Below are 23,548 nucleotides of genomic sequence, written 5' to 3' on the forward strand. Positions count from 1 at the left end.
TTTACTGTGCGTCCAGCCTCAGCATCACTCCTTGCCTAAAGACATGGCAATATGTCTGCCTTTATCCAGTTTAACTCCTTTCCCAGTGGAATGTATGTGGATTTAGAAATATAACAACTGTTATCTGCTTCCTATTATACAACTGAGCTATTTAAGAAAGACTTTGGTTTCACTAGCTTTTTCTCTTTACCTCACAGAGCTTTCACAAGATTCACCTGGTTGCTTTCACTGTTATTTTGGGCTTTGAAAATGCATGTTAAGTTCCAAGTTGCAGGTTTGATAATATAGAACCTAGACTCTAAAGGAATTACTGAATTATCATTCTCTCCAAATGTATGTGTACACACACACACACACACACATATATATCCACTTCAAAACAAGTCACAACGTCACTCAGTTACTCATCAATATGGTGAGCAATTCAATGTGTTCGTTGAAGGTAGTTTCAAATAATGATTCTTTTCTATACAACCACACTAGATCAGCATGTCTCATTCCTTCTCTGTCCTCAGAAGCCTGTTGTCTCATCCCTCCCACTGACCTAATATGGAAACATTAAATCCTTTGTCATGACAAAAAAGAAAGCACCATCATTTTCCTAAACCTAGGCACACTATGAGCGATCATAATCAATAACAATGCAAAGAATACAAAAATTATGTAAATTTTATGTAAAGAGGAAAATCAAACCACGGGGATGTTCAAGGCCCTTCTAAAACATATGCATCCAGGAATCACTTTAGGATCCAAGTGGTCCAAGTGAGAAAGACATACCCATCTTTATTGGTCAAGAAGAACATCATTAAAGTCTGACAACAAACATTCTCCAGCAGCAGGCATGAATTTATTTCAAAAACACATTGAAACTTTGATATTAGGGGATCTATAGGAAAAGTTCACCTCAGATCTCCATGCCACTCATCTAAATAATTGGCACACTTTTATAGAAATAATACAGTGTCATAGTAGATAATATTGTTAAATCAAGCATATAGGCTTAATTAATTTTCCATAAATCTATCCTGTAACACGTGACAGATAAAGGTTTGTAATCATTGTCCAGTGAGAAATATTACAAAGCAAAAACAGAAAGACAAACAGCTCAACATGAAATTACATGGAGGATGTGAACAAGCAACTCACAGACCAAAAACTTGCCAATTTTTCCACAGAATTGCCACAAACGATGGCAAAAGGCGCTGATTTTAGGAAAATGTAAACAATGCCAATAAATTGTTTCCCACAGAAGATATATCAAACATAAGAATCTGAGAGGACAGAGGCCACCATTGCTTCCAGGGAGGAAGTCCTGGCGTTGCAGGCTGAAACTGCCCAGCATGAGGAAGAGCTGAGCTCCTTGAAGCAGAGGCTGGGAGCGGCTCTTCTGGTGGAGAAGGAGCCACAGCAGCTGGGTATGGTGTCAGCCTGCCCCTGAAGGCCACCCTATCCAGAGATGAAGTTATGCACAGAGCCGGCAGCTAGTGCCCAGACAGCTGTGCCTGGCGACAGCGTCCGTGCTGGTCCTGGCCTGCGTTGGGCTAGGGTCTCCACAGTTCAGTACCTGGCAGCAGCTGATATAGCTGCACTGGCCTTGTGGACCACAAGCTAGCAGAAATGAGCAACCTAGCCCGCCAAGTGCTGCATGCGGAGGCACTGGCATGGCAGCCCAAGGTGTTTGTGGCCGCCACCTGACTCCGCTGCCTTGTTTCGGCCCTTGGCTGAGTGCGATACTCTCTGGCGCTCACATCACCCATGGCACCTGGACCTGGTCCACCAATGTGACTTAGCGGCTCATTGCAGGGACAGCGTGCCCATTTGCTACCTGGTTAACGATGCCTGTGTGCTGGCAGGCCTCTCATGTTGGCCAACGTCCTGCGCTTCCAGGGCCAAGTCACAGTCTACTTCTGTGACCGCCGGCCTGGCCTTCGCTGCATTTTCAAGGAACTGCCTCCAGCGGAGATGGTGAAGAGTTGCGCAGATGGCCGGGTGCTCAGTGTAGCAACTGGAGAACCACGCTGCCTGCAGAGGCTGGAAGTGCTGCTTATCGCTGCAAGTGTTGATTATCACTGCAGGGTTGGGTCCCTGTTACAGTGGCATCCTGCTGCTCTTTGATGCCACTGGAAGACATTTCTGCTGTATTCTGCTATGGAGCCACAGGCCCAAATGTCCAGCTTTTGGTAAGCAGAGCCACTGTCACTACCTGCAGTACTATGAAGCCTTCTGTGACTCCTAGCCACCAGTAAGAACTGCCTCTTGCATTTGCTGAGCCCAGAGGAGCAAGTTTTTGTCACTGTCTATAAGCAACTTCCTGATTCTGGGTCACTCCACCTGTTGCTGGACATCAGGCCTCAAGTGGCTGTGGACTTCTGTCGTTTGCCTCATGCTTTACACATCCCTTTGAAATATTTGGAAGGGAGGGATGCAGAGAACCTTAAACACTTAGGAGAGGCAATCCAGAAAGGGAAGCAGGGTACAGGAAGGGACAGCTCTCCTCGTTTATATGATTTGCTGTCCATATGATGACTCTCAGAAAGCCTTGAAGATTCTGCAGTCCTTGACAGCAGTCCAAGAGTTAGTCACTTTGACAGTCCAGGATGTTGTGGGGGGCATCATGGAGCAGGCTGCCAAAAGAGATGGTACATTTCTGAAGTTATAAGCTGGCTGGTATAGTCTGACCTGAGAAAGATGTGGATTGTCATATAATGCAGGATTGGGACACAGTTTTGGTTGGGGCAGTGGGAAAAAAAGCAGGACAGGCAAATAATCTACAGCTTAAAACACAAAAGCCTGTTACTTACATTATATAGATACCCTTTCTAGTGCTGAAAACACCAGACAGTTTTCAGAAACAGTATTTAAAGATATACTTATTTGCATTTTTTTCAATAATGTACAGAAGAACCTGGGATTCTAAAATATCTGTGAATACATGGACTTCTTTTAATAAAGAGCTTTTCTTATCTTAATTGTTGGCTGATGTAGTTATAAATGGGTTATAATACTGTTTATGAGAACTGCCTTCTGTTTTCAGCACTTGAAAGGTGCCTTGAAGTTCTCGTCAAGATGGCGCTGTGAACAGACGTTGAACTCGCCTCCTCCCATGAACACAACCAGGTTTCAACAATTTTGGGAAGAATCACCCTGGATTGAAAACTGAAAACTGGATAAAAAGAACCCCCATGACAAGGGACAGTCCTGACGAAAGCAGAAGAGGCAGTAACTCTGGCCGGAGAAGAAAAAAGCCACCTTTGGGAGCAGCGGATCTTCTCAGCTGGCCAGGTGGGAGCCAACCTAAGGTACGCAGCCCTCCCTGGAGGAGTGAGGTCCGGAGCGGGGGCAATACTGCTATAACCATCCTTCAGACTCAGCCCAACTGAAATGGGGGTCTTACTATCTGGCTTTGCTGGCTATTAACTGCAGCAAGGACACCCTAGAAAAGGTATCGGCCCAAAGCCAAAAAGATCCGGGTCTTAAAGGACCCACACACAAACTCACGCATTGCAGCAACCTAAAATCACCAGAGAGAAGGCTGACTGTCCTTTGGTGAAACAAGACTCACCTGGTGGGCTCTGGGGGCATCTTGGTGAGAGGAGGACCCTCTCCTGAGACTGAGACATTGGTGGGGGCCGTTGTTCTGAGCTGGTCCAGGCGTGCTGATAAGGACACCTGGTGGGGGCCATTGAGGTGCATCCCTTGGGCTGTAGCCCAGGGGTCTGCCACACCCACTAGAGCACAGATTTAATCCAGTTCAACCAGGGCAGGCAACCCACCCTAGGGACTGGCCCCACCTAACAGCAAGCCCTCAGGCTACTTTTCAGCCTGCATTGACTGAGTGCCTTGATCCTCTACAGGCAGGCAAGGGTGTCTGCCTCTGTAGGGCAGGGCTTGTGTGAGGACCAGGTGAACTGTGGGGGGCATTGGGACAGAGATGGGGGCCTCTGCAGTGTGGCAGTGGGGTATGCTCCAAGGGGTTGAGAAGTGTGCATGGACCAGGACTGTGTTGACAGTGTATGTGGTCCAGAGGGGGATGAGGCTTATCAGCAGCAGAAGACTTGTGCTTCACAAATAGCCATAAAAAGGATCAGCACCACCTTCCAAAGCCTGAAACAAATGAGTGCCTCCATGCCAAGAGCTAGTCCCACTCAGCTGCACTCCTAAGAGAACTGACATCAGCCTTGTTGGCCTCAGGCCTATCACAACTGCATGCCCCTGAGCCTAGCAACCAGCTACACTGGGTAACAACCCAATTAGGAGGACACTTGCAATAAGAATGTGCTAATAGACTTTGTAACCAACAGTGCTGAGGCCCCTCCAAACCGGATTTACAAACAGCTGGCCAGGGAAGGAAAGATCAGACTCCCTGGGTACCTGCAGCGGCAGCAACCCTACCACAGCAGAAGAACACGAGTAGCCCACAAAGGGGTCTCTCCTGGTTCTTATGATCTGGTGACGAGAGGGAAGCACACTGTTGGGCCTTATAAGGCATTTCATACACAAAGCCACTTCTCCAAGATCAGGAGACATAGCTGACTCACCTAGTACAAAGAAAATACCACAGAGAAAGAGGCATAATGAGGAGGTGAAGGAATGCTTTCCAAGCAAGGGAACACTACAAAACACCAGAAAAAGAACTAAGTGAAACAGAAACTAGTGACCTCCTTGACAAGGAATTCAAACAAAATATAATGAGGATGCTCACAGATATGCAGAGAAGAATGGATGAACACAGTGAGCACATCAGCAAAGAATTGGAAGATATAAAAAAGAACCAATCAGAAATGAAGAATACAATACTTGAAATGAGAAATTCACTAGAGGGACTCGATAGCAGAGTAGAGGAAGCAGAAGAACAGATCAGTGAGCTAGATGAAAGATTAGAGGAAATCACCCAAGCAGAACACAAAGGAGAAAAAAGAATTAGACAGAATGAGAACAGTGTAAGGGAACTCTGGAATAATATCAAGCGTGCTAACATTCAGATTATAGGGGTCCCAGAAGGAGAAGAGAGAGACAAAGGGGCAGAAAATTTATTTGTTGAAATAGTAGAGGAAAATTTTCCTCACCTGAGGAAGGAAACAGACATCCAAGTTCAGGAAGCACAGAGAGCTCCAAACAAGAGAAGCCCAAAGAGGCCCACATCAAGACATATTATAATCAAAATGTCTAAAATTAAAGACAGAGAGAATCCTAAAAGCAGCAAGAGAAAGGCCACAAGTGACATATAAAGGGAAGCCCATCAGGCTGTCGGCAGACTTCTCAGCCGAGACCTTACAGGCGAGAAGAGAATGACATGACATATTTGAAGCGCTAAAAGGAAAAAACCTACAACCAAGAATACTCTATACATCAAGGCTGTCATTCAGAATGGAAGGAGAGACAAAGAGCTTCCCAGACAAGCAAAAATTAAAGGAGTTTACCACTAGGAAACCAGTTCCACAAGAAATGCTGAAGGGACTTATTTGAATGGCAAAGTAATGACCACAAATAGAGATAAAAGAAAAAAATTATCAAAAAAAACCCAAAACAACAACAAGAAAAAAAAACAGGCAATAAAATCATTTGAAAGCTAAAAGTATAGTAAAGGTAGCAGATCAACTACCTCTGAAGGTAGTATGAAGGTTAAAAGACAAATGTACTAAAATTACCTATTTCAATGATAAGAGGATAATGGATATACACACACTAATCAAAAGACTATGTATGATGTGAAAAACATATAATGTGGGAGGAGGGGAGTGAAAAAGTGGAGCTTTTAGACAGAGGTCAAGCTAAAGAGTCTATCTACTCAATATAGACTGTTATATGCATAGTATATTAAATAAGATCCTCATGGTAACCACAAACCAGAAACCTATAACAAGCAGGAAAAAAAGTAAGACAAAAGAAATCAAACATATTACCAAAGATATCCATCAAACCACAAGTGAAGAGAGCATGAGAAAAAGAAAGGAACTGAGAAGAACTACTAAAACACCCCAAAAAAAGAAAAAGTGACAAAATGGCAATAAATACATATTTATCAATAGCTACTTTAAATGTCAATGGATTAAATGCTCCAATCAAATGCCATAGGGTGGGCAACTGGATAAAAACACAAGATCCATGTATATGCTGCATACAAGAGACACACTTCAGACCTACAGACACTCACAAACTGAAAGCGAAAGGATGGAAAAAGATATTCCACGCAAATGGCAAAGAAAAGAAAGCAGGGTAGCAATGCATATATCAGACAAAATAGACTTTAAATCAAAAACTGTATTAAGAGACAAAGACGGGCACTACATAATGATAAAGGGAAAATACAACAAGAAAATATAACACTTGTAAATATCTACACACCCAACATAGGAGCACCTAAATATATAAAGCAATTATTAACAGACATAAGAGGAGAAATAGACAGTAACACAATAATAGTAGGGGACTTTAACACTCCACTTACACCAATGGATAGATCATCCAAACAGAAGATCAATAAGGAAACACTCGCCTTAAAGGACACATTAGACCAGATGGACTTAGTAGATACATACAGAACATTCCATCCAAAACCGACAGAATACACATTCTTTTCAAATACCCATGGAACATTCTCCAGGATTGATCACATATTAGGCCACAAAACAAGTCTCAATAAATTTAAGAAGATCGAAATAATACCATGCATCTTTTCTGACCACAAAGGTATGAAACTGGAAATCAACTACAGAAAGAAAACCAGAAAAGCCACAAAAATGTGGAGATTGAACAAAATGCTACTCAACAATGATTGGGTCAATGAAGAAATCAAAGAAGAAATCAAAAAATTCCTGGAGACAAATGAAAATGAAAACACAACATGCCAAAATCTGTGGGATACAGCAAAATCAGTTCTACGAGGGAAGTTTATAGCAATTCAGGCCTACCTCAACAAAGAAGAAAAATCCCAAATAGGCAATCTAAAAGTGCACCTATAGGTACTGGAAAAAGAACAACAAACCAAAGCCCAAAATCAGCAGAAGGAAGGAAATAATAAAAATCAGAGCAGAAATAAATGAAATAGAGACTAAAAAAAAATGGAAAAAATGAATGAAACCAAGAGCTGGTTCTTCGAAAAGATAAACAAAATTGACAAACCCTTAGCTAGACTCACCAAGAAAAAAAGAGAGAAGGCTCAAATAAATAAAATCAGAAACAAAAGAGGAGAGATTACAACGCACACCTCAGAAATACGAAAGATAATAAGCGAATACTATGAAAAGCTATACACCAACAAATTGGATAATCTAGAAGAAATGGATAAATTCTTAGAAACATACAACCTTCCAAAACTGGACCAAGAAGATGTAGAATATTTGAATAGACCGATCACCAGTAAGGAGATCGAAACAGCAATTAAAAACCTCCCAAAATATAAAAGTCCAGGACCAGATGGCTTCCCTGGTGAATTCTACCAAACATTCAAAGAAGTCTTAATACCTATCCTTGTTAAACTCTTCCAAAAAATTGAAGAGGAGGGGAAGCTTCCTAACTCCTTCTACGAAGCAAACATTATCCTGATACCAAAACCAGACAAGGACAACACAAAAAAAGAAAATTACAGGCCAATATCACTGATGAACATTGATGCAAAAATCCTCAACACAATACTAGCAAATCGAATACAACTATACATTAAAAAGATCATACATCATGATCAAGTGGGTTTCATTCCGAGGATGCAGGGATGGTTCAACATCCGCAAATCTACCAACGTGATACACCACATTAACAAAATGAAGAATAAAAATCACGTGATCATCTCAATAGATGCAGAGAAAACATTTGACAGGATACAGCATCCATTTATGATAAAAACTCTAAATAAAATGGGAATAGAAGGAAAATACCTCAACATAATAAAGGCCATATATGACAAACCCACAGCAAATATCATTCTCAGTGAAGAAAAACCGAAAGCTATCCCTCTAAGAGCAGGAACCAGACAAGGATGCCCACTGTCACCACTCATATTTAACATAGTATTGGAAGTCCTAGCCAGAGCAATCAGGCAAGAAAAAAAATAAAAGGATGCACATTGGAAAAGAAGAAGTGAAACTGTCACTCTTTGCAGATGACATGATTTTATATCTAGAAAATGCTAAAAAGTCCACTAAAAAACTTTTAGAAATAATAAAAGAATACAGTCAAGTTGCGGGATACAAAAATCAATGTACAAAAATCGGTTGTGTTTCTATACACTAACACCGAAGTAGCAGAAAGAGAAATTAAGAATACAATCCCATTTACAATTGCAACAAAAAGAATAAAATTCCTAGGAATAAACTTAACCAAAGAGGGGAAAGATCTGTACACCAAAAACTATAAAACATTGTTGAAAGAAATCGAAGAATACACAAAGAAATGGAAAGATATTCCGTGCTCTTGGATTGGAAGAATTAACATTGTTAAAATGTCCATACTTCCTAAAGCAATCTATAGATTCAACGCAATCCCTATCAAAGTTCCAACAACATTTTTTACAGAAATAGAACAAAGAATCTTAAAATTTATATGGAACAACAAAAGACTCTGAATAGCCAAAGGATTCCTGAGAAAAAAGAACAAAGCTGGAGGTATCACACTCCATGATTTCAAATTATACTACAAAGCCATAGTAACCAAAACAGTATGGTACTGGCACGAAAACAGACACACAGATCAATGGAACAAAATTGAGAGCCCAGAAGTAAACCCACACGTTTATGTACAGCTAATATTCGACAAGGGAGCCAAGAGCATACGATGGAGAAAGGAGAGTCTCTTCAATAAATGGTGTTGGGAAACCTGGGCAGCCACATGCAAAAGAATGACAGTAGACCATTCCCTTACACCATGCACAAAAATCAACTCAAAATGGATTAAAGACTTGTAAGACCCGAAACCATGAGACTTCTAGAAGAAAACATAGGCAGTACGTTCTATGACATTGGCCTGAGCAGCATATTTTCAAGTCCTATGTCTGACCGGGCAAGGGAAACAAAAGAAAAAATGGGACTACATCAAACTAAAACGTTTCTGCACAGCGAAGGAAACCATCAACAAAACGAAAAGACAACCTAACAATTGGGAGAAGATATTTGCAAACCATATATCAGATAAGGGGTTAATATCCAAAATATACAAAGAACTCATACAGCTCAACAACAAAAAAACCAACAATCCAATTAGAAAATGCACAAAAAATCTGAACAGAGATTTCTCCAAAGAAGATATACAGATGGCCAACAGGCATATGAAAAGATGCTCAACATCATTAGCTATCAGGGAAATGCAAATCAAAACTACAATGAGGTATCACCTCACTTCAGTCAGAATGGCTATAATTAACAAGACAGGAAACAACAAATGTTGGAGAGGGTGTGGAGAGAAGGGAACACTTGTTCACTGCTGGTGGCAGTGCAAACTGGTGCAGCCACTATGGAAAGCAGTTTGGAGTATCCTCAGAAAATTAAGGATAGATCTACCATATGATCCAGCTATTCCAGTGCTGGGTATGTATCCAAAGAACTTAAAAACACAAAGGCATAAAGATACTTGCTCCCCTATGTTCGTTGCGGCATTATACACAATAGCCAAGACTGGGAAGCAACCTAGGTGCCCATCAAGGGACAAATGGATAAAGAAGATGTGGTATTTACACATGATGTGCTACTACTCAGCCATAAGAAATAACGAAATCCAGCCATTTGTGACAACATGGATGGACCTTGAGGGTGTTATGCTGAGTGAAATAGGTCAGAGGGAGAAAGTCAAATACCATATGATCTCACTCATAAGTAGAAGATAAAAACGACAAAAAAAAAAAAAAACAGCATTGGAGATTGGACGGGTGGTTACCATTGGGGAAGGGGGGGAGGGCAAAAGGGGTGATTAGGGTCACATGTGAGGGGATGCACTAGTGTTCGGGTGGTGAACATGATGTATCCAGAATTTAAAATATGATGTACATCCGAAAAAAATAAAAATTAAAAAAAAAAGAAAGGTGCCTTGAACATGTGAGATGTAATGTAAGTGACAGACTTTTGTCTTTTACTAGAGGTAGAACTGCTGGCTTAAGTGGTAATAATAGGTTCAACTTTTGAGGACTATCACACTGTATTGCAAAGTGGTTATACCATTCTATTTTCTTAGCTGCAACATATGAGCTTTCCAGTTTCTTCAAATCTTTGCCAAAACTTGTTTTTTTCCACTTTTTTTTATTGTACCCATCCTAGTGATTGCAAAGTGATAGCTCATTGTGGTTTTGACTTACATTTCACTGATGCCTAAAGATATTGAGCACCTTTTCATATACTTGTTGACAGCTTTTATATATTTCTTGGAGAATTGTGTGTTTAGTCCTTTTCTAATTGGGTTGTTTCGTCCTTTTCTTTTTGGTGAGGCTGATTGGCCCTGAGCTAACATCTGTTGCCTATCTTCCTCTATTTTTTTTGTGTATGAGTCACCACCAAAGCACGGCTTGATGAGCAGTGTGTAGGTCTGTGCCTGAGATCTGAACCTGTGAACCCTGGGACACCAAAGGAGAGTGCACGAACTTAACCGTTACATGGTCGGGCTGGCCCCAAGTTGTTCTGTCTTTTTGGTGTTTGAGTTGTAAGAATCCCTTATATATTCCTGACAAAATTCTCTTATCAGATACATGCTTTGCAAATATATTTTCCAGTTCTGGAATTCTATCTACTTCTACTTTGGTTGCCTGTGCTTTGGGGTCATATCTAAGAACGTGTTGTCAAATCCAAGGTTAAGAAGTTTTAATCCTATGATTTCTTGTAACAGTTTTTGAATTCTATCTCCTACATTTATGTTTTGATTCATATTGAGTTAATTTTTATAAATAATGCAAGAATCCAACTACATTTTTATGTGTTGCTGGATTCAGTGGGCTAGTATTTTGTTGTGGATTTTTGCATTATACTCATAATGGATATTAATCTGAAGTTTTATTTCTTGTTTTGTCCTCTGAATTTAGTATAAGGCTAATAATGGCCTCATAGAGTTAGCTGGGAAGTCTTAGAGTATATTCTCTTCTTGTATTTTTTGGAGGAGTTTTGGAAGGATTGGTGTTAAATCTTGGAATATTTGATAGAATTCTGCAGTGAAATCATCTGGTCCTTAGCTTTTCTTTGTTGGAAAGGTTTTTATTACTGTGATAATCTCTTTACTTTTTGAAGGTATGTTGAACTTTTCTGTTTATTCTCAAATCAGTTTAAGTAATTTTTTAGGAATTTTTTCATTTCATTCAGGTTATCCAATTTCTTGTCCTAAAATTATTCATACTATTTTATAATTTTTATGTATAGAATAAATACTTATATCCCTATTTTCATTGCTGATTTTAGTTATTTGCATTTTCCCTCTCATTAATTTATGAGTCTAGGTAAAGTTTGTCAATTTTGTTGGTTTTTTTCAAAGAACCAACTTTTGGTTTTGTTGATTTTCTCTTTTACTTTTATATTCCCTACTTAATTTAACTCTATGAAAACATTGTTATTTCTTTTTCTTTGCTAGCTTTGGATTAGTGTGTTCTTTTTCTGGTTCCCTAAGGTTTATTTAAGTTCAAAAACCTAAACAATTACACTTGGTGCCTTTCTTCTTTTTTATACAGGCTTTTGCACGTATTATCTTTCTTCTGGGCAATACTTTAACTGAATCCCATAAATCTCAGTACACTGAGTTTTTATTTTCATTTTCCTCAAAGTATTTTCTAATTTGCCTTGTGATTTGTTTCTCTCATACATTAGTTACTTAAGAATTTATATTTTTTTAATTTCAAGTTTTCCTTTTCTTATTCATTTCCAATTCATTCCATTATAGCTGAAGAAGATATTTTGCATGATTTCAATCTTTGTAAATTTATTGAGACGTTTTGTTGCCTAATGTATCTACTTTACTGAAGATCAAACACTGTGTCCTTGAGAAGAATGTATATTCTGCTTATTCTCCTGTGGTTGGAATGCTGTGTTATGTGTTCTATAAATGATTTACCTGATAAGGAGTTTAAAACAGTGATCATAAAGATGCTCACTGACCTCAAGAGAAGAATGGATTAACAAAGTGAGAATTTCAACAAAGAGACAGAAAATATAAGATAGTACCAAATAGAAGTTACAGAGAGGAAGAATGAGATAACTGAAATGAAAAATACAATACAGTGTTTTACAACAGACTAGATAAACTAGAAGAAAGCACCAGTGAAATTGAAAACAAGGCAGTGGAACTCATCCAATTAAAGCAGTAAAAAGAAAAAATATTCAAGAAAATAACTTAATAAACTTATGGGGCAACATAAAGCAGACCAACATTTTCATTATAGGGGTCTCAGAAGAAAAACAAGAGCAAGAGGAAGGGTCAAAGAATTGTCTGAATAAAGACTGGCTGAATATATCTTTAACCTGGATATGGAAACAGACATCCAGATACAGGAAGTCCTGAAGTTCCAAATAAGATAAACTCAAAGAAACTCACACCAAGACATGTTATATTTAAAATGTCAAACGTTAAAGGTGAGGACAGAGTCTTAAAAGTAGCAAGAGAAAAACAACTTGTTACATACAAGGCAACTCCCTTAAGGCAATCAGCAGATTTTTCAGCAGAAATTTTACAAGCCAGAAGGGAGTAGCACAATATATTCAAAGTGCTGAAAGAAAAAAAATCTGCCAATGAAAAATAATCTACACAGCAAAGTGGTGCTTCAAAACTCAAGGAGAGATAAACAGTTTTCCAGACAAGCAAAAATTATAGAATTCATAACCACTAGACCATCTTTATAAAGAAATGTTAAAAGGACTTCCTCAAGCTGAAACAAATCATGGTAATTAGAAATAGGAAAAATGTGAAAGTATATATCTAACAGTAAAGGAAAATATGCAGTAAAATTCACAATAATCTCCAGTTGTAAAGATGGATGGTTATTCACTTATAAAGCTGATATGAAGGTTAAACAACAATGGTAGAAAAAACAACTGCAACTACAATGGTGTGTTAATGGATATACAAAATAAAAAGATCTAAATCTGTTATTTAATTATTTCTATGAACTTAAATTTTAAATAAGACCATATAGATCCTAATTGTAAAAAAGATAAGATTTCAATATACCTTTAGCATTTAAAATGGATTTTAATAAAATAAATAAATTCTCTAGAATTATCATAAGAACACACAGCAAATAATCATTTATGTAGACAAAATGCTAAGACATGGTACAAATAGCAAGAACCTATAGTATTTGAACCATGACCCACTCTCTCATTGTCCTCTCAACTCGATGTGACACAAACATCAGTACTAGTAGGTGCAGACAAGATGAACTATTATATAGTGTCAAGAAGAAAGAGAAAGTCTGCATAAGCCCATAACAAAAACAAGATATTGAATCAAAAAAAACTATCTCCAAGGAAAATCTGAGGCTCAGATGGATTTTCTAATAAATTCTACAAATAATTTAAAGAAGAATTAATATGAATTGTTCAAAAATATCCTCCAAATAAAAAAAATGAGAAAGCATTTACCAAGATATTCAGCAAGGTCTTGATATTAAAGACATGCAAAAACATGACAAAAAAGAAAACTACAGACCAATATCTCTTATGAATGCAGATGAAAAAGTCTTCTGCCAAATGCTAGCAAACTGAATCCTGTAATATACAAAAGGGATTATACACCAAGAAAACAGTGAATTTATGCTATGAAGGCAAAGTTGCTTTAATAGCAGAAAAATCTATTATTATAATATACCATACCAATAGAATGAATAACAAAACCTGCATGATCTCGATGAAAACAAGAAAAATCATTTTACAAAATCCAATACCTTTCGTGATAAAATAGCTCAGTAAATTAAGAATAGAGGGAAACTTTCTCAAATGGGTAAAAGTCATCTACAGAAAACCCACAATGACATCATACTTAATGGTGAAAGACCAAAAGCTTTCTTTCTAAGATAAAGAATGAGATGAGGAGGTCTACTCTCATCACTTCTATTCAATATTTTATTGGAGATTCAGGCTGAGACAATTAGGAAGAACATAGCATAAAGAAATCCACACTGGAAAATAAGACATAAAACTAACTCTATTGGCAGATGACATCATCTTACATAAAGAAAATATTTGATAATTCACTAGAAAAATATGCAATACATAATTACAATCAGCAATCCAAAATGAAGTTATAAAGCAATCCCACTACAATGTCTTCAAAAGAATAAAATACTTAGGAATAAAGTAAGAGTGCAAAATATATACTGTGGAAACTACAGATAATTGTGGAAAGATACTTAAAAATTTTTAAATGAAAGGAAAAACATATTCATAAATTTAAACACAATATTGTTGTGATGGCAATTGACTACAAAGTGATATATAGATTCAATTGACACGTCTATCAAAATTCCAGCTGATTCCTTTGAATGAATTGAAAAACTTATCCTAAAATTCACATAGATATTCAAGGAACCTAAAAATAGTCAAACAAAATTGAAAAAAAAAATGAACAAACTTGGAGGAATTATATTGATTTCAAAGCCAATTACAAACTACAGTAATCAAGAGAGTGTGATATAGGCATACAGATAAGCATATAAATCAATATAATAGATTTTGGAATCCAGCAATATTCTCAAACATCAATGATCAGTTGATTTTTGACAAAGGAATGAAGACTCTTTTAAATAAATGCTTCTGGGAAAACTGATTATCCACATGTAAAGAATGAAGTTGAACTGCCTACCTCACAGTGTATGCAAAAATTACTCAAAATGGATCAAAAACCTACATGTAAAGCTGGAACTATAAGACTCTTAAGGAAAATGATATAGCGGTAAAACTTGGTGATCTTGGATTTGGCAATGGTTTGTTAGATATGATACAAGGAGAACAAGCAAATTAAAACTAGACAAATTGGACTTTATTAAAATTTAACACTTTTGTTCTATAAACGATACTATCAAGAAAGTGAAAAGATAGCCTGCACAATTCAAGAATATATTTGCAAATCAGATATCTCATAAGTGATTTGTGTACAGACTACATAAAAAATTACAATTCAATAATAAGACAAATAACCCAATAATCTAAATCAACAGATGCCATATATAGACTTTTCTCCCAGGATGATATACAAGTGGTCAACAAGCATTTGTAAAGGTGCTTAATATTCTTAAGTATATGGGAAAGATAACTCAAAACCACAATTTGAAAATTAACATAAGTGGAACTATTTTAAAATACAGCTGGAGCAGGCATTTCAGGGGAGCAGCCATGCTCATCCTGTTCCTTAAACCTTGGACTGGGCCAATATAGTAAATGTTAACAGCAATTGTTTGAGAAGGTAGCAGGAAAATGAACATACTAATCACAAAGAGTGATGATTATGAACTTTTTGAAGAGAGAATGAATAATCAATGAAAGTATCACCAAGAGTAGCTTAACTTGTTAAAACCAAATGAATCTTTTTTCTTTCCTATTTCAACTCATGTAATTATCCCCTTCCGTTTCTCATAAAAACCTTTTGCTTTCATTCTGTAATTGAGACACTATTTGTGTTTCTATCTGAATCTATACTCCTCAAATTGCAATTCTTTTATCCCAAATAAACACTTTGCCTCTTAAATTGGTTTCTGCTTTTGAAGGTTGACATATGGTGTCAGAAACGGGACCTGAAGCGATCTCATCTTTGTGAATCAGCATCCTCTGGAACCGGGAAGAGTACCTACACAAGCCCCTTGTATTCACCACTTCCATGGACCATCATCTCCAACTACGAGTCCTCTCAGGCTCTGATCTCCCTCCTTTCAGTTGAGGTCATTGCCTTTTTTGGGATTTGTGGGCAACTGCCCAGCAGGAGGTGATTTCTGAAAGCCAGCTCATGGCTTTTGCCATTTAGAAGGCTTTCCCTATTTGGACCAGCTCACAAAGGCACATAGATATTGCTGTCTGGAAGGCTTTCCCTATTTATTTAGTGAGTACTCTGACTAAATTGAAAGGGCTCCCTTTGTTAGGGATTCCCTTATTGCAGTCGGTCTTGTATGCTTTTCTTTAATGTGGGACATTTGATTTCTAATCATACTTAAGAAATACCTCCTTTGCGAACTGTAGCTAGTTTTATGCTCAAAAATTATGGTCACTTCTCTTATAAATGTCTAACTCAATGGAACAAAATTACTAAGAACAATTTAAAATTACAGTGATCATTTTGGGGCTCTTTTGAAATGCCCAAACTTGTATTTTTACATACCAGACTTGAGAATGACAGATTTAAGACCGGAAAAACTGAATGAGATCTTGAAATTACAAAGAGTTAAGCACACCACCATCCAGCACACCTGCTTAAGAACTATGGTCACAGAAGCCAGAAATATTTACAAAAACAGCAAAATCTTACTTAGCTTGTTTCATGTTCTGAGAGCTTGGCTTTGTAATCAGCAGGTTGGGAGTCCCAAAATGATCAGACAGAAATGTGTGTTGCACCCCATTTTCAGCTAGATGTGGCTGAGCAGAAATGGAGAATGAACTCCATTTGCAGCTAAGCTTCCACAAAACTACTGCCAGTACACAGGGGAATTAAAACCCAGAATTATAATTACCATTATGAGGAACATTAAAATTAGATAAGATCATTTAAGAAGTACCCTTAAAGGTAAAGGCATTGAAATGCCGAAATGACTTCATTGAAAGTTTTATTGCAAAAAAGATAATGAAAACTAAAAATATGAGGTACGTAAAAGAAAAGATTACAATAATAAACAAAAGTCTCATAAGTTATTGACCTCACAGACATCCTCATATCTACCTTTGAAGGAAACTCCCCATATGGGCCTTTCCCAGAGTTGATGAAACTCTGAGAAATTTTTTGGTAAACTGATACATCATTCCCTTTAACAACCAAGGTGGAACTAAAGTTACGAATTAATGGGTTGGTTAATATTGTTAGAAATATGTATTGTTTGTACTGGCTAAAGCCTGACAAGAGGAGTGACGTCAGCATCATGGCAGAGTGAACATTCTGGGATTCCCTCCCATCCAGCATACAACGCTATTCGTAATAGCCAAAAGTTGAAAAAACCAAATGTCAATCAACTGATGCATGAATAAACAAAAAGTGGTATATCCATACTATGGAATATAATTTGGCAATAAAAAGGAATGAAGCCCTGGTACATGCTACAACATGGATGAACCTTTAAAATATTACAGCAAATGAAAGAGGAAACTCACAAAAGACCACATAATTCATGTTTCCCTTCACAAGAAATACTCAGAATATGAGAATCTTTAGACACAGCAACTAGGTTAATGGTTGGTTAGGCCTTGAGACAGACAAATATTAGGGGGTTCCACCTAAAGAGCAAGGTTTCTGTGTGGTGTGACAAAAATAATCCTAAACGGATCATCACAATGGTTGCTCTATTTTGTAAACATACTATGAAACATTGAATTTTACACTATCATGTGGCAATGTGTGGTATTTTAAACATATGTAAACAAACTTCTTATTTTAAAAAATATAAGTATTGTATCCAAGAAATTCTGATTCAATGTATAATAGCTTTATCTCTACTTCTTGAGTCAAGGAGACTACAGACATAGTTGCCTCTCAATAGCCATTTCTCTTGACACTCTTCTAAAATATATTACATAACACAGGTGACTTCCACATGCAAGATCATTGATTAATAGCTGTATGATAGCACTTATAATAATTAAACAGACACTAAACACATTTGTATAAACTATAGGTCATCTACTTTTTGCTTTTTTAACTTGTCATTAAAGTACTGTGACTCTTCATATAATGCATTTACCTTGAGGTACAGGAGTTATATTTTAACTTTCTGATTGATTTCTCCTTGGATATGAACACAGAATGGCAAAAGGGAACTACAATTTGAAAAGAAACACTGCATTCCACAAGATGTCTAGGAAATTGATTTTCAGTTCTGCTGCTGCTACAGCTGAGTTGTTACCTTACCCTGGGAGTGCTGGAAAGGTGTTGGTGTGGCCCACAGACTATAGCCATTGGATCAGTGCAAAGACAATCCTGCAGGAACTTGTGCAGAGAGGTCACAAAGTGATTGTTTTGACATCTTCAGCTTCCATTCTTGTTGATCCCAACAAACCATCTTCTATTAAATTTTAGATTTATCCAACATCTTTAACTAAAGATGACATTGAGATTTTAGTAATGCTACTGATCAATAAACAGACATATGATCTGCCAAAAGATACATTTTGGACATATTTTTCATTAATGCAAGAAATCTTTGGGGAATATTCTCATTGTATTGAAAATCTCTGTCAAGATCTTGTTTTGAACAAGAGACTTATAATAAAACTAGGAAAGTTAAGGTTTGATCTCATTCTCACAGATGCCTTTGGACCGTGTGGTGAGCTGCTGGCTAAGCTACTGAAAACACCTGTAGTGTACAGTCTCTGCTTCATTCCAGGCCATAAAATTGAAAAATATAGTGGAGGACTTCCATTCCCACCATCCTATGTGCCTGTTGTTATGTCAGAATTAAGTGATGAAATGACATTCATGCAGAGGGTACAAAATATGATATACGTGCTTTATTTTGACTTTTGGTTCCAAACATTTAATGACAAGTGGGATCAACTATACATTGAAGCACTAGGTAAGCCATGCTTTTAGTAGCTTGAAGTCCTAATTTTCCTCGTATCTTGGAAGGTGTGTTTGTAATTGCCTTTTATAAGTGAAATGATGAATATATAAAATTATATCTCACTCTCAAAAATATTACAAAAATGCTTCAATTATAGGGTCAGTTAGAACCCTGTGGTCCATTACTAGTACAGGGCACTCCAGGAAGTCAAAAACCACAAATTGAAACAGTGAGTAGTTCTTTAAGCAATCATATATCCATTCCTGTTTATTTATTTCTTTGTAATAGCTTTTATTTTATAGTGGAGTTTGAGGCACACAAGAATATTAAGCAGAGATTTACCATATATTCTCTGCTCTCTAAACACATTGCCTGCTCTGTTCTCAACATCTCCCACCAAAGAAGAACGTTTGTTACAAATGATGAAAATACATTGACAAATTATTATCATCCAAAGTCCATAGTTCACATTAGGGTTCACTCTTGGTGTTCTACATTCTCCAAATTTGGACAAACTTATAATGTCATTTATCCACCTTTATAGTATCATACAGAGTATTTTCACTGCCCTGCAAATCCTCTGTGCTCGTTTATTTATCCTACATGTCAATTATGCTATAATATTTTTCATCATTAATAAAAGGCATTAGAATTTCACTAAATACTTTGACCAGAGCAGACACGTAGACTGAGAAATTGCATATGCCTAGCACAACTGTCTATGGAGAATTGAGGAAATTGTGTCCCCTTTTATAGTTAAGATTCATTTAAAAAATAAACTATTTTGGCATGTTACCTGAAGGATTCCTTCACCATTGAGAGATATAATGGTTCTATCCAAGACACAGGTATCTATAATTTGGATTCTTAATGATTACACATTCCTTCACTAAATACTTACAAATCATCTCTTTTAAAGGCCTAAAAACTTGTTGAAGGGTGGACATACACATTATTAAGTCCATATTCTTGAAAACTAAGTCTCTCCGTTGAAGAGAAAATGAGCCAACATTCAAGATGAGCACATCCATTGCCATACTGTATGAAAACTTCCCAGCTCTTTTTCTTGAAATACATTTATTTAATACATAAATATTATTAAGCTCTTAACATGAGCCAAATGTCAGAGCAGCCGTACTCTCAGAAACCTCACAGTTTACCTGGAAAATCTAGGGTCAATTGAAGAGCCTTCTAAATGTAGAAACTAGACTGAGCACTCTAGGGGAAGATGTTTCCATGGGTATGGTAGGATTAATTCATTGAGCAGTTGAAATCATTGTTTACATTTTCATCTTTTACTTTTACAGATTTACAAACAAATGTATGTTTAATTCCTTAGTGGCTTAGGTTTAACAACGGTTTATGATTCTGAATATCCTGATGTGGCCTTAGAGGTAAAAATCTATTAAACTTTTTGTCTATATATGTGAACAACATATATACAAAACACATATATACACACACATACACAAATTTGTATTTTCACACCACAATTTTAAACATCTTTGGCTATGTCATTCCTAGTTCCTTTTAGAAAAGCATCTGCTATATTCGCACTACAATACTCTCATTTCCTCTACATTTGTTTGCTTTTTTCCACTCAGGAAGACCCACTACATTATCCAAGTTAATGGGGAAAGCTGAAATTTGGCTCATTCAAACCTATGGGATTTTGAATTTCCTTGCCCACTCTGACGTCATTTTGAATTTGTTGGAGGACTCCACTGCAAATCTGCTAGACCTCTGCCTAAGGTAATCTGTTCCTGTTTGTTTTGCTTGGTTTACTTGGCATTTTCAGTAGGAAGGTATTTGTGTTCTTTATTTAGTATGTCAGACTCACAGTGAGAGAGATATGGGAAGCTGGGTAAAGTGACCTGCCAATTAGAAACTTAAGTATTTCAATACCATGTAATTATCTCAATTTCATTATCGTTATGGAATAAAATATTATACCTGGAAGATTTTGAGAATGGGGTCAATTAAATTAAGGCCTCATTATTCGACACATAAGAAAGTATCGGTCATTCAAAGAATATTCTTAGCGTAATGCAGGGATAGTGCTGGATATGCAGAGAAACTCTAGAAACGATTTCCACCCATTCACCCCTAACATTCAACTTGGAATGATAGAATATAATCAAGTGATAAAAATTGCATGAAAAATATTATAATAAGGAAAGACAGCAAGCTAGAGAACAACCATCAGGAATCTTAGAGTCATCAATAATTGAGACTTGAATGATGTGCTGTAACAGGAAGAAGAGCTGGAGAGAGAGAAAGATGTGAAAAGTAAAGCCGGTAAAGTAATAATGAGAGTGGCCAAGAACTCTAGGTTAGTCTAATAAGAAGAGGCTGAGTTAAGACACAGATCATGCTAGAGAGGTAAGTTAGAGACAAATGATTATAAAGATAGGGCATTAGGAATAATGAAATAATTCATAAGGGCATTAGGAAGCCAATGTAAAGAAGAAAAGGGAGAAATATGATAAGATTTCATTTTTAAAAAGTACTCAGGTGTAATCACGGGGTGGGACTACAAAGGGGAAAGAGTAGAAATGAGGACCATTTAAGAGATTGTTGCAATAATTCAGGCAACAAAAGATGATAAAATAGACATTAAAGATATGACTAAACCTACCCTTATCATTATAATATCAACCTCCTATTTTTATGCAGTGGAAAAAATTACTTAATATAAATAAAAGTCTTAAAATGTTACTGACACATAGTCAGTGATACAGAGGTAATATTAATTATCTTTATTGTGATTTTCGTTACTATTATGGATATTATTAATAACGACTGTGCGTCAGCTTATTTTGATGTGATTTCTCATTTAATAAGAACTGTTTTCCAATAGATCAAGATTATATTTTCTAGCTAAGTCATAGGGGACAGATATCCTGTGCAGTACTTAAAAGTAAATGTATAATCTGGCAATCAGACAAGCAAATGGAAATGCTAAAAGTTTTTGTGAAGGTGGAGGCTCTTCATCCGTATTCTAGCATTAAGGGAAGATCATTCCTCAACAATCTGAATGTGTGCCCCAACAATATTGGCAGCCAAGCCCAGTGTTGACTTGCCTTTGCCACAGCATTTAAACAATTCCTCATCTGAGATCCAGGAGGGTTTTCATATCTGGAGCATAAAAGCAATTTGCTTATCAGAACAAGTGTGTTGTGCCACAAACCAAGCCTGTGCTAAATCTCAGTAAAGAGTTCTCAGGGAACATGGTTCTCTATATCATGGCTGCCTGTCAAAATGACTAAAGAGAAAACATGCACTTCATATATATTAAAGATCATAAATTCTGTACATTTAATAAAGACTGAATAATTTCTACCACTTGGATCTGAAAACTTCCCATAGTTTAAATTTACAAAATAATTCTGTTAGTATATAGGATTATATTCCACATGAGAGAAAGAAGGAATCTTATGTTTTAAATTGATAGCATACCTTTAAGATATAAAGCAAGCGTCCTTTAATGAACTATTAAATGATCAATTAAGAGATCTTTTTTGTCTACCATTTGATTGGTAGCAACATAACACTTAGATCTTATTCGAGGGTTAATGCAATATCCCTTTTGATTATGAATCATATAGGATCATATGAAACCTTTCACAAGGGTAAAGGCTGAGGTAAGATAAGTGAAAGTTCTATTCAATCTAAACCTGCTCTTGAAAGATGCCCCCCTTCACTTTAAGGGAAAGTGGCAATGCCGGGAAGGAGTGAAAAAAGAGGAGGACGAGAAGGAGGATAAGGGGAAGGATGAATAGAGGTATGATCATAATAATTGGTAATAGCAGCTGTTGGTATTAAGTTGCAGAAACAAGACTTGAATCCAAGTCAATGATTGTGAAGCCTGTCTATAGTCTTTATTATAGAAAGTAAGTTGTTCCCCAAACTATTTGTTTTCCATTAATTATTAGGATCCCAGAGATTATTTGCACAAATAATTATTCTTATTAAGAAATAAGACATTTGAAAAGATGCAAGATTTTTTAAAATGCTTTTGACTTCATAGTATACTTATATTAAACTATACAGAGAAAAATAATCAAGATGCACAAAAATGCATAAAAATTCACATCGAGGATATACTTGGATGAAGAGTAGGGGAAAATATTATTTCCTTTTTGATTATTTTTCATACATTTCCAAATGTTCATTCAATGAGCATGTGTTATTTTTGTAAGGATGTCACAGAATGAAGATGACCAGTCCAGCTCAGTGATTAATCTATAAAGAGAGGTTATTACTACAGTTCTATAGGGGACAATCTTCTAGAGCATGGTTAAAGAAGGCTATTGACAGAGAGCTAATGAGACAAAACATCAAACACAGGTAACTATTAACATTGCTAAAGGTTACTGGACTTGCACAGATTACCAGGATGTACAATGTTAGTCATAGGAAAGTACACTAACTTTCATATGAAATCATTGTCATCATGTGGAATTGAACTTTTGAAGAATTCTCAGGACAGTGTAGAGAATGCAAGGCAAAGTTTGAAAACTTATTACATTTTCATTATTCTGTAAAAACAGCTTTGAAAAGAAGCTTTACAACAATAATTAGGATGAGAAAGTATACTCTTTGTATTAGAAGGATTAGATAATCATTCTCCAGGGAGAAAAGAACAAATATGGGTTTAAAACAGAAAGACCAAAAATAAATGAATATGCAGTTTTGATGAGATATTCAGAAAACTCTTGGCTCCTCTACATTTGTTTTTTTGTTGTTGTTGTTTTTGTTTGTTTTTTTTTTTTAGTGTGAGAGTACACTGAGCAATGAGGAATTATTCTACTATAGAAGGCAATAATTTTGTTTACTTGTCAAAGATCTGGGACTACAAGTCAGAATAATTCTGAAACAATTCTGGGCAAATGGATT

At 36.6% G+C, this 23,548-nt stretch overlaps 2 pseudogenes; both read left to right on the plus strand.

The window, feature by feature from the left end:
* The first annotated feature begins 249 nt into the window (after positions 1 to 249).
* LOC106840166 (adenylyltransferase and sulfurtransferase MOCS3-like) lies at positions 250 to 3,189 on the plus strand (annotated as a pseudogene).
* Positions 3,067 to 23,548, plus strand: part of LOC106840159 (UDP-glucuronosyltransferase 2B31-like) — a 35,826-nt pseudogene continuing 15,344 nt past the window's right edge.

The sequence above is a fragment of the Equus asinus genome, chromosome 3 (genome assembly GCF_041296235.1).
Source record: "Equus asinus isolate D_3611 breed Donkey chromosome 3, EquAss-T2T_v2, whole genome shotgun sequence".
Classification (NCBI taxonomy): domain Eukaryota; kingdom Metazoa; phylum Chordata; class Mammalia; order Perissodactyla; family Equidae; genus Equus; species Equus asinus.